Source organism: Zonotrichia leucophrys, chromosome 8, assembly GCF_028769735.1.
Source record: "Zonotrichia leucophrys gambelii isolate GWCS_2022_RI chromosome 8, RI_Zleu_2.0, whole genome shotgun sequence".
Taxonomy (NCBI): Eukaryota; Metazoa; Chordata; class Aves; order Passeriformes; family Passerellidae; genus Zonotrichia; species Zonotrichia leucophrys.
Genome location: NC_088178.1, coordinates 29,315,031 through 29,325,692, shown reverse-complemented (window position 1 = coordinate 29,325,692; position 10,662 = coordinate 29,315,031). Strand labels below are relative to the sequence as shown.

The 10,662-nt window shown below is 47.6% G+C and overlaps 1 protein-coding gene across 3 annotated transcripts in view; it reads left to right on the top strand.

The window, feature by feature from the left end:
• Positions 1 to 3,244: 3,244 nt before the first annotated feature.
• JAK1 (Janus kinase 1) overlaps positions 3,245 to 10,662 on the top strand; it is a 73,091-nt gene continuing 65,673 nt past the window's right edge. For all 3 annotated transcript variants that reach the window (XM_064719452.1, XM_064719451.1, XM_064719450.1), the window contains exon 1: positions 3,245 to 3,409. The gene's annotated coding sequence lies outside the window, so the exon portion shown is untranslated. The remainder of the gene's footprint in view (positions 3,410 to 10,662) is intronic.

Genomic DNA, 10,662 nt, shown 5'->3' with positions numbered 1-10,662 from the left:
TTTTTTGGAGAATATCAGTGCATCCTGGAATTTGCAAAATAAAGAAGAATGTAAGATACAAAATAATTCTTCAGATGTGTCACTGCACCCCAGTACTTAGAGGGGGAAAAAAATGTTTATTTTTCTTTATTTACTTTTCTGCAGCTCTTTGCAAGCCTATTCTCTTTCTAAGCAAGAAACAAAGCCACAATTACAGATGATTAATTCCTTAGAGAAAACTACTTTAAGAATTTTAATACAAAATTGCATCCTTCCTATAGGCTGGAATGTTGTGGTAAACACAGACAATTTTGGGTACAGGCTGGAAATGCCCCCTGTTATTAACATAGTTCTTGGAGGAATTTTTAGAAGCACATTGATTTCATCCCAGTTTCATGTCACAGAACAACCAAAATCAAGGAAAAGAAGGCAAAAGCTCACGTGGCAGACAGGACTGGGAGACTGAGCACACAGCTTCAGTGAAATCCAAGTGCCAGAGCAGCTCAGTATTTTTTAAAGTGAGGTGTGTGAGGATTTAATTGTGGCTGAAGGACGTGGCCTTTGGGTCATTCCTGGACATGATCCTGGGCTCTGGGCATGGATTTAGATGGAGCAGAGGTAAAGCTGCTCTGCTCCACGAGCAGCCCCAGGCTAAGCCCCTTATGCAATCCTTGGTCACAACCTTGGCTGGGCTGGGCTGGGCAGCTCCAGGATTTAAGAACCTTTGCAGCATCAGTTGCTGTGCTGAGAAACAAGTCCTGCCTGTAAGGCACAAATAATGCAGATCTGGGGTGGTTTTCAGCATGAAAACCCACCAAGAAAAATGATTTTATCCTTATCATGGCAAAGCCATAGAAAGGGCTGGTGAGAAGGAAAGAGAATTGTTGGAAGCAGCTGCTGCAGGTAAAATGTGGGGAAAAGGGAACAAGAAGAGGTCGGTGCTGGAACCATGGCACATCCACACATGTTAGATGTTAGGTGCTGGAACCCCGGGTGCTGAGAATTTCAGACTTTCTGTGCTGCCAGGCACTGACCCCCAAGAGAACACTGAGGCTGTGGAGAAAGCTTCCAAAATTAAATGACAGAACTGGGATTGTGGGGGTGGAGTTAGAACAGAAGTGTGTAACATCACATGGTGGGAAACTCAGAGTGTAAAGTTTTAGAATACAGTAATAGATATAAGGCAAGAGGGAAGTTTTAAGGTGGTGGCTGGTCTTTCTTTTTCACCTTCTTCATGAGTGTAGGTGGTATTTTGTCATTAGATAGAAAAATCCACATTGCAGAACACGAGTGGTTAGTTATTAGGCTAAAAGTAAAAATAATCTAAGTGTAATTTCTTTATTAGGTAGTTTTTCCTTAAAAGACCTTATAAAGATAAATGTGAGGCCATTTTGTGGCTTGACAGTGAATTGCTGTAGAAGTCACAACTTATTAGACTACAATATAGATAAGAATTAATAAACTAAAATTAATCGGAGTCTGAACATGAAATACCATCTCTATGCATTTAATCCTGACCCTGACCAAAGCAGAAAAAGAAGATAAAAGTGCAATAGTTAGGGAAAAATCCTTCCCTGGGAGGGAGGTGAGGCCCTGGCAGTGGTGCCCAGAGCAGCTGTGGCTGCCCTGGATCCCTGGCAGTGCCCAAGGCCAGGCTGGATGGGGCTTGGAGCACCCTGGCACTGTGGAAAGTGGCAAGGTGTGAAATCAGATGATTTTTTATGTCCCTTCCAATCCAGACCCTTCCATGATTCCATGATTTGCACTGTTTAACCTCTCTTCTCCCAGCCTCAGGCTCTTTTCTACTCTTGAGATGACCAAAGTGATGGAAACAGGTTGAGGCTCCAGCGCTTTCCCAGAGTGCGTGGTTAATCCAGACCCAGTGGCCATGTAGCTGAGGAAAAAGGTTATCATGGTGCAAAATCATCCAAATCCCACCCTGCTGGTTCCCTGATGGCTGCGGAAACAGGGCTGGCTGGATTCCTCTCGGGAGAGGGGAAAAATGGAAGCAGTGATTATTTCTCCAGTTTGTAAATTACAACCACCTGGACATGTGCACTCCCAGGCCAGCAGCACCTGACTCCTGGCTGCTCCCAGGTTGATTTCCTGGAGAAAAGGGACAAAACTCGGGATTGCTGAGGCACAAGGTGGATGAGCCGGGTGTGTGTGTAAACACCACAGAACAGCGAGGGGCCTTTCACACCTGGTGCTGCCACACGCCAGAAAGCCTTGATGAAATGGTGTCAGTGTGCTCAGTCTGAGTTACACCCAGGGGAAATATTTATCAGAATGGGTTTTCTAATGACCTATTAATCTTTCAGGACGATTCCCCCAAAAGGCAGCAGCAGATTTCTCTCAGAAGAAAATGCCAGATACGTGTGGTGTGTGGGAAGCAGGGGCGAGTGATTTCATTGAACTGAATCATTTTCTTACGCGTTTTACTTCCACTTGTGCCGTTTCCTGTGACTTTGACAAGAGTTTGAAACCGCAGTGAAAAAAAACAGTTTCTTTTCTGTGCAGACAGGAGGATTGTGAGCATCTCCCCATTTCAGTGAGTTGTTTACACTGCCTCGCTCGCATCGGCGTGAGAATGGAAACAAGGTTGTGGGTTTGTAAAAGATGATTCCACACACACCTGACAGGAGCTTGTAGCCAGGTGAGGGGTTGATTTTTCTGTAAGCAGCAATAGGACAAGAAGACGTGGTCGTAAACTGTGCCAGGGCTGGTTTAGATTGGACATCAGCAGGGATTTCTCCATGGAAAGGGGGCTCAGGCCTCGGAAGGGGCTGTGCAAGGAGCTTTGGAGTGCCCATCCCTGGACGCGGCACTCAGCGCTCTGGGCTGGCTCACTGCTTGGGCTCGGTGACTTTGGAGGGCTTTTCCCAGCTCAATGATTCTGTGATTCCGTAATTCTCTAGCTCAGACAGCCCCGTGACAAACTCTGGGCATCTGCAGAGGTGACAGCCGCAGCCTCGGCGCTGGGGTGGGGAAGAACCCGCAGCTCCGGCACTGTCCGAGCGGTAACCACAGAACGCAGGCACGGCTCGGGCTGGAAGGGGCCGCTCCCACACGGGCCGTACCCACACAGGGGCCGTTCCCACACAGGCACCGCTCCCCAATAGAGGCCGCTCCCACACACGGAGCGTTCCCGCCCCGGCCCGCTCCGCTCCGTCCCGCGGTGCCTCAGCCGGGCCCAGGCGCCTCCCCGGGGCGGGCCCGGCCCCGCGCATGCTCCGTGCGCGTCCGCCGTGCCGGGACCGCCGCCCTCCGCTCTCCGCCGCCGAGCGCCGCGGGCCGTCCCCGGGCTGAGCCGCTCCCGGCCCGGGCTGTCCGCACCGCACCGCCCGGCCCGGCTCGGCCCGGCCTGCACTGAGCCGCTCCCGGCCCCGCGGGGCCGCGCCGCCCCGTCCCGCCGAGCGCCACGGCAGCGGTGAGTGGGGCCAGCCGGGGCTGCCGGGGCCCCGGGCCGGCCTGAAGGGGACCGGGGAGGGCGGAGCGGGCGGCGGGTGCCTTTCCCGGAGAGCGGAGCGGGGGCGGCGTGGGCTGAGCGCGGCGGGCGCGCCCGGGCTGCGGAGCGGCTGCGGGCCCTGAGCCCAGAGGGGCCGGTGCCCGTGAGGAGCCGCCGCGGTCCCCGGTCCCAGAGGGAGCGGAGCCGCTGGGTCCCCTGTGTCCCAGAGGGTGCCGATGGAGGTGCCCCTGGTGCTCTGGTGCCCCTCAGGCAGGGCTGTCAGAGCCGCGTTTCGGCCCCGGGCCGGCGGCAGAGGGAACAGCAGTGAAACAGCTCCGGTTGTGGCCGCCGGTGGGTGTGGAGGAGTTGGAAGCCCCCGGAGCCCCGGGTGAGCCCTGACCGTGAGCTCTCTGTGCCGGGGACATCCCTGCCTTCCACTGCCGGGCAGCTGATGGTGTCCGGCTGTCTGTCCGGCAGCTGTTTCTGTGTGCACAGGGACACTTGGGGACATCTGCCACCCCTCTGTCCCTTCCCTCCTTCCCAGCCGTGGCTGGATCCATCACCCCAAAGGACACGCAGGGATGAGGAGCAGGGAGCCCGGCAAGGTGTGCCGGCTCCGCACCTTCTGCAGATGCCCAAACCATAATTCTGCTCTGTGTGTGTGTGACAAAGTAATTGCTGGGTTGGATGATGGCTGCGAGTCGGAACTAAATCGATCTTTAAGGTCTCTTTAACCCAAACCAATCTATGGTTCTATAACCGTGTTGAATTGGGACTTTTAAAACCCATGAAGGAGGAGAGGAGAACCAGAATAAATCTGAAGCACATCGAGGCTGCTGGTAATAATGCAGATTGAGGGTAGAAAGACAGCTCAGTGTGTCAGGAGAGGATGGATCCAGCTCTGTTCAAACAGACCCGGAGCTGAGGAGGATGCACTGTCTGTTCCAAGGGATTAGCAATGGGAAGTCATAATTTGAGGCATGTCTAGAATGCTAACTGCAAGAAAACTTCGGGATTTGTTTTATTTTGTGATTCGTTTATTGGGGGAGGCAGATTGAAATAACTCCAAGTCGTGTCAGTGTTTAAACTGAACTCCAAAGAACCCAGCTTTGCTCGGGGAAGATTCCTGCACATTTATTCCTGAGCAGAGTGGATTTCTTTGGGTGCTGCTTTATTCGGGTGCTGCAGCTCGCTATCAAGTTCAGTTTTGCCCTTATAAGGGGACTGGGAGGCATTTCCTCCTGGCACTTGTTTTTAAAACACACAGGAAGTTGCACCTTGATCTGGGTCTGTGTTAGGTGATAGCAACACAGGTGCTTTGAAATGCGGGGCCAGCTCAGGCTGAGCCACAAACCCGCCAGGCTTGAGATGTTCAAGTTTGTCATCGCAGGCAGATGCTACAAATGGTTTTGTCAGTTCAGTTTTGGTGATTCAGTTGTTAAATATGTTACTGATCTGAGTGTCACAGTGTCTGCAAGCTGTCCCGAGGCCTGGTGGCACAGCGTGGCTCTGCCCTTTGGGAAAGGTGATGTGAAAAGCTTGTAAAAAGCCACGGGGAGTGGGCTTAAACTTAGAATATAATGGAATACATTATAGAATATAAACACAAAACAATAGAATATAAACACAAAACAGGAACGATTTTAAAGCTTGTGAACTCCTGGAAGGTTATGCTCTGCACAATTATTCAGAATTAATTGCAAAGTGGTTTTTTTACATACTGTAAATGTTGAGCTGTTTCTGTCTGTTCAAGTTGTCTGTTCAATGATTTCAATTAAAAAAAAAATCAGCAATATTTAATGTAAAAACATTGAAAAATAAACGTGTATCAGGAGCAAAGCAAAAAGCTGAAGTGCACCTGAACAGTCACTCAGGGGGTAAAATCAATATTCCTTTTAAACTCATTTTCCCCTCGGTCAAACAGAGTCTGCAATTTCAAGTTAGTTTTATTCTTTTGCCTGACCTCTTCGGGGCTGGAAGTAAGGCAGGGTTCTTACAAGTGGTATAAATTCAAGAAGTTTAGATGGACATTTCTGTAGTGGTTTAGTCTTGCAAATGAAGACAGAACTCAGAGAAATCAGCTTCCCTTTTTTTGTGTGGAGGGGAAAAAAAAATCTATTTTCACAGGTAGCATCCTGCCAGCTTCCCTGGATTTGGAGGTGGAACAAACATTTTTGTTCACCTGAACTTCCCTTGGCACCTTGTGATGCTTGATCTGGCTTGAGGAAGAGGCACAAAATGAGGAAGGGAGCTCCAGAATCCAGCAGCCAGGTGGATAATCCTTGTGTGGGGTGTGAATCCCAGCAGAAAGAGCTGCTCTGGTTCCTTACAGACCAAGGTGTTTGCATTGTTTGGAGGGACCAAAGCTTTCACACACAACAGCAAACCCTTAGGACTGCTTTTATCCAGGTGTGAAAAGGGTTCTTGGGAGGATTTCTGACCCAGGAAGGAGAAAAGCCAGATTGTGGAGGGAACATCGAGCTGGGAATCGGTTCCTGGTTTGTCTGGTGTGCAACAGCAATTAAAAATGATAAAGTGTTTTCTTGTGTGTGAAAAACTGGCAATATCCACGTTGTTCTCTTCAGCCTGGCCAACAGGTTGCAATTCAGGCATTATTCCTGTAAACACACTCAGAGTTGCTCCAGACCTTTGAAGCACTTAATATGCAATTAGATTTCAGGTATTGGTGATGGCAAACACTTGCTAAATTGATAGAAAATGGCTTTTACAGTTCAAGCACGTAATTCAGGCAGTTAATGCTGAGAGCCTGCCTGCAATAACACTTCTCATGGCCTGATGCAGCTCGGTTTTGCTGGCAGGGTGAGACAGAAATGCTTCAGCCTCAAGAAGGAAAGTAGAGCTTTAAAAAAATCAGCATTTTGGGGTTTTGGCAGCTCAGTTGCCGCTTCCATCTCTTGCTGTAGCTTCTGTGCAGAAGTGACAGATGAAGGGAGGCTCTTCTCCCATTTGATTTCTTTAGCAGCACTTGGGGGCTCCCATCCAGGATTCATTTCACATGGATCCTTCCAAAAAACTAAAACAGTGCAGAAAACTGCTGGAAGAAGAAGTTGCTGATGGTTTTCTTGGGCAAAATGGCTGCAAGTTTCTCATGACTGAAAGTGGAGAGGAGGAAGTATAATTTAGTGGTTTGAATGTCCTGGCCTGTTGCAGGCAGGTGGGTTTTTAAGGAACATGCCCTGACCATTTTCTTCATGCTGAAGGGCTTTATAAAACTGCAAATAGTTTTGCTGGCTGGAGTAATTATCATTTTTTTTTTTTTTTTTTTTTCCTTGAGCTAGTTATATAAATGTAACGTAAGTTGCATAACTGACAGAAAAATTGAGCTACAGGAAACTGGGAGAGCAGCCTGCACATGGAAAAGTAAAGTCTGGAGCAGTTGCTCTGCAAATCAATAATGCCTTTTGCACAGTGTGGGAGGTTTGATAACGCTGATATTAACGTGTGTGATGCCTTGAAACTGCTGGCACATAAAATTATTCTGTTGAACTTAGTTTAGGTTTCCTTCTCCTCCCTCTGGGTTGTAAAAGGTAATTTAGGAAATAAAGGAAAAGAGCTGGAAGTTGAGGGAAAAGCAGAGGATTTCTGCATTATCCTGAACTGTGGAGAAAGGCAGTGGTGAAAACCTGAGGGAAGAAAAAAAAGGAATTTTTATGCAGAGTAAGGTGGAGATAAGCAGAGAGTAGGAAAATTGTGAAATTGAAATGGTTTGGTGTTGCTGTTGGTCCTGTTTGGATCTGGTTGCACAAAGTTTTCTGGAAATAGCAAGAAGGAGCCTTTACAAGGGGATTGGCTTTGGGAAACTCAGCTGTCATAAATCCATTTCTCTGGTAGCTTTGCTTTCTGATAGATCTTACTGCTACTCCTTTGAAGCAGGGCTGCTGCACAAGGGAGGCTGTGCTAATAAAGGGAATTAATCCGGTGTTTAATGCAGTATTCTCTGAATTTTGAAGCATGTGGGATTTTCTGTGAGTCAAGTTTGGCTCCAGTTCCCAAAGGCATAATTCTCTTTGAACACAAAATCTGATAACTGCTCTTCCTCCTTCCAGGAGAAAACTCCTAAAGGGAATTTTCACATTGCTCCCGTGTTTACAGAACGGATCTGAGAGGGGCTTTGGCTTGTTGAAGCCCCAGAATATGAATATAGTTCAAACTTTTAGCAGTTTTGGATTCCCAGTGCTGTTTAGATTATTCCTTGAGTGTTTCCTGTCTTTTCCAGCTATTCCAAGACTGAATGGAATTTGTCTTGCTCATCAGGGGGCCCAGCTGGAGTTTAGCAGGATATTGAAATATTGAATTGTATTAGTGATACTCCTAATAATAACCCTTTAATGTGGTGCATATTCTCTCCAAATGAATGTATTGGTCTTTGAGACCACTTCATTTTCCTGGCACTGAGCTAATATTGACTGAAATCATTTGGAACAGGAAAAAATTGTTGTTCAGCTTAGGAAATCTGGGAAAAGCCCTTGACACCTTGTTTGTCAGGAAAAGGACAGATCTAAACCTTCCACTTTTTTTAGATAAGGAAAATGGAGCAGACAGTGCTCGGTCCATGACTGGGACAGGAGAGGGAGCACAATTTGTTTGTGTATGGACTCAGATTTTCAGGAAATCAATTTGGCAGAGGTGACTTTTATGTTCATTTTGAGCCACCAGCAGCACGGAGAGATACAATAAACACAACAAGCCTTAAAACCTTGGCACTTGGTGAGTCTAAATGACTTCCTGCTGCTTGCCATCCAGAAATACCTGCCTCTGCTCTCCTCTGCATTTTACTAAAGCGTGATAACAAATGCAAAGCAGCTTTTTATATTTCTGTGCCTTGTTCTGTTTGACTTTTATCTTTTCGTGGAGATAAATTAGTTGTAAAGCATCACAACTAAGGGGAAAAAAAGAATTAAAGGTACCACCTTAAGTACTGCATTAGGCTCAGTCTTTTGTATTTAAATCTGTTTTGCATGGATTGGTTTTTTCCTCCCCAGGTTCTCAAACTCTCACCTTTTATCTCAAGCTGGCGGCCTCCTGCATGGAAAAAAGGGGTGGCCACCCTCGGTGTGGGGTTTTGAATTCCAAATCCAAGGTTTGGAATTCAAGGTGGCATTTGCAGGTCACTTTGTGTGATGTTTCCTTGTGCACTCGCTGTTTCGTGTTTACTGAGGATGCACAAGAAATAACCTTTCACTTCCTGGACACTTCTGTATTTCACTTTTCCTCAAAGTACAGCAAAGCAGGCGCCAATAATTTTGAAATTGCTGGGGCTGAGAGTTTAAAAGTTCATGGAGCAGCAGAGGTCAGGGAGGCTGAGCTGTGTGTGTCACACCTTTGTGTCACCTCTGACAGCTCTGTCACTCTGTGCTACCTCTAAAAACAAAAAAGGATTCCAAATTCACTTTGCCTCTTTGCTCTTTCCTGCTCTTGATCTGTGTTGCATTTATATTAAATGATATATTTTTTCTTCTACCTTTCTTTCTTGTTTTTGATGCTGAAGGAAGAGAAAGGTGCATTTGGCTTTGGTAACGAAGCTGCAATTCCCAGATTTAGCACTTGCTGCCTTCCAGTGTTGCTGGTGGAAAAGTCTGTTTGGGCTCTGCAGGTTGTAATGGGCACCAGGTGCTTCTGGAATGGAGTTACAACCTTGGAAATTTCTATTAGAAAATTTCTATTAGAAAATTAGGGCTTGGCTTAAATGTCTTTGTAATGGGCACCAGGTGCTTCTGAAATGGAGTTATAACCTTGGAAATTTCTATTAGAAAATTTCTATTAGAAAATTAGGGCTTGGCTTAAATGTCTTTTATTTGCCTTAGGTATTGATTTGTAGGAGTCTCCGAATAACTCCAGGCCCTAAAGCCAAGGAATAGCCCAGAGCTCATCCAGACTCTGGTCAGACACAAGGAACCCGTGGGATCCCTGATTTCTGGTGGGATCATAGCAATTCACTGCCAATTGTGCTCCCTGTCCTCAGGGGAACTTTGGGGTTGTTTCTTGGTGATGCACAACAAACCCTGATGGATGCATCCCATGGAGATGCAAATTGCTGGCAGAGCTTTGGAGCTGGAATTCTCCCCTGGAAAGCTTTGTTTTACCAAGTGGAAAAAATCAACTTGCCTTGTTCTACACCAGCAGTTGTTATGGGAGGAATTCATGGCCTTGAACAACTTTCTTGTGCTTGTGGGGTTGGTTAACAGAGGAGGGCCTGGGTTTGATTTGGATGTCAAATGAAAGGACAAGAAGGGATGGTTGGCTTAGAGCTGCATTTTAACCAAAGAACAGCTATCTTCTGCCAAGTTAAAAAAAAAACAACAACCCTGTGGCTTTTACAGTGCTTGCAGCTTCCTGCACATGTGACTGACAGCTCAGCCAGGCTCCAGATATATCACCAAGATACATCAGCAAACAGCCTTGGCTTCAAAAGGCACCGTGTAAATCCTGCTCAGCACAGCCTTAAACACCTCAAGGCTGAGGTGCTGATCAGATTAACTGGGCTGAGATCAGCTCTTCACCCGTGCTGGGGATTGGCTGCTGTTTACCTTGCACTTAGAGTGTGCTGCTCATGCCTCAGGTTTGGCTTTTCTATTTTCACACTCTGTGGGTCTGGGCTCACATCAGGGATGCTGAGCTCTGTGCACAGAGCAGGAGACAAAACAATTCCTGCTCCAGCTGGGCACCAAGGACAAATGACCCAAATCTCAGCCCAGAGCACAAACCCCGTGGGCTGGAGAGAGAAAAACAAGCAGGGTGGGACTGCCTGGGTGGGATTTAAGGCTCCAACCCAAACCATTCCAGGATTCTGGGATTCTCCTTCCTGACAGGAGCCACACTGGATTATCTCATCCCACCTGGATCAGCCCCCTGGATCTCCTTCCTCAATTCCACCTGAGAACACCCCAGAACAGCCCTGAATCCAGAACATTTCTTTAGCAGGATTTTCTTATGGGAAGGAGAAAAATGAAAGATTTTCCCTTTGCTGGCCCCCACCACAAACGTGGCAAATCCCACAGGATTCATCTCCTCAGGGACAGCTCTGCCCTGGCTCCTCCTCATCACTCTGCCTCCATAAAAATCCTGGGCTGGGGTGATACCTCAGGTTTGGGTTCTCTATTTTCACACTCTGTGCTGCTTTAGTGTGTGGGGCTGGGCTCACATCAGGGATGCTGAGCTCTGTGCACAGAGCAGGAGACAAAACAATTCCTGCTCCAGCTGGGCACCAAGGACAA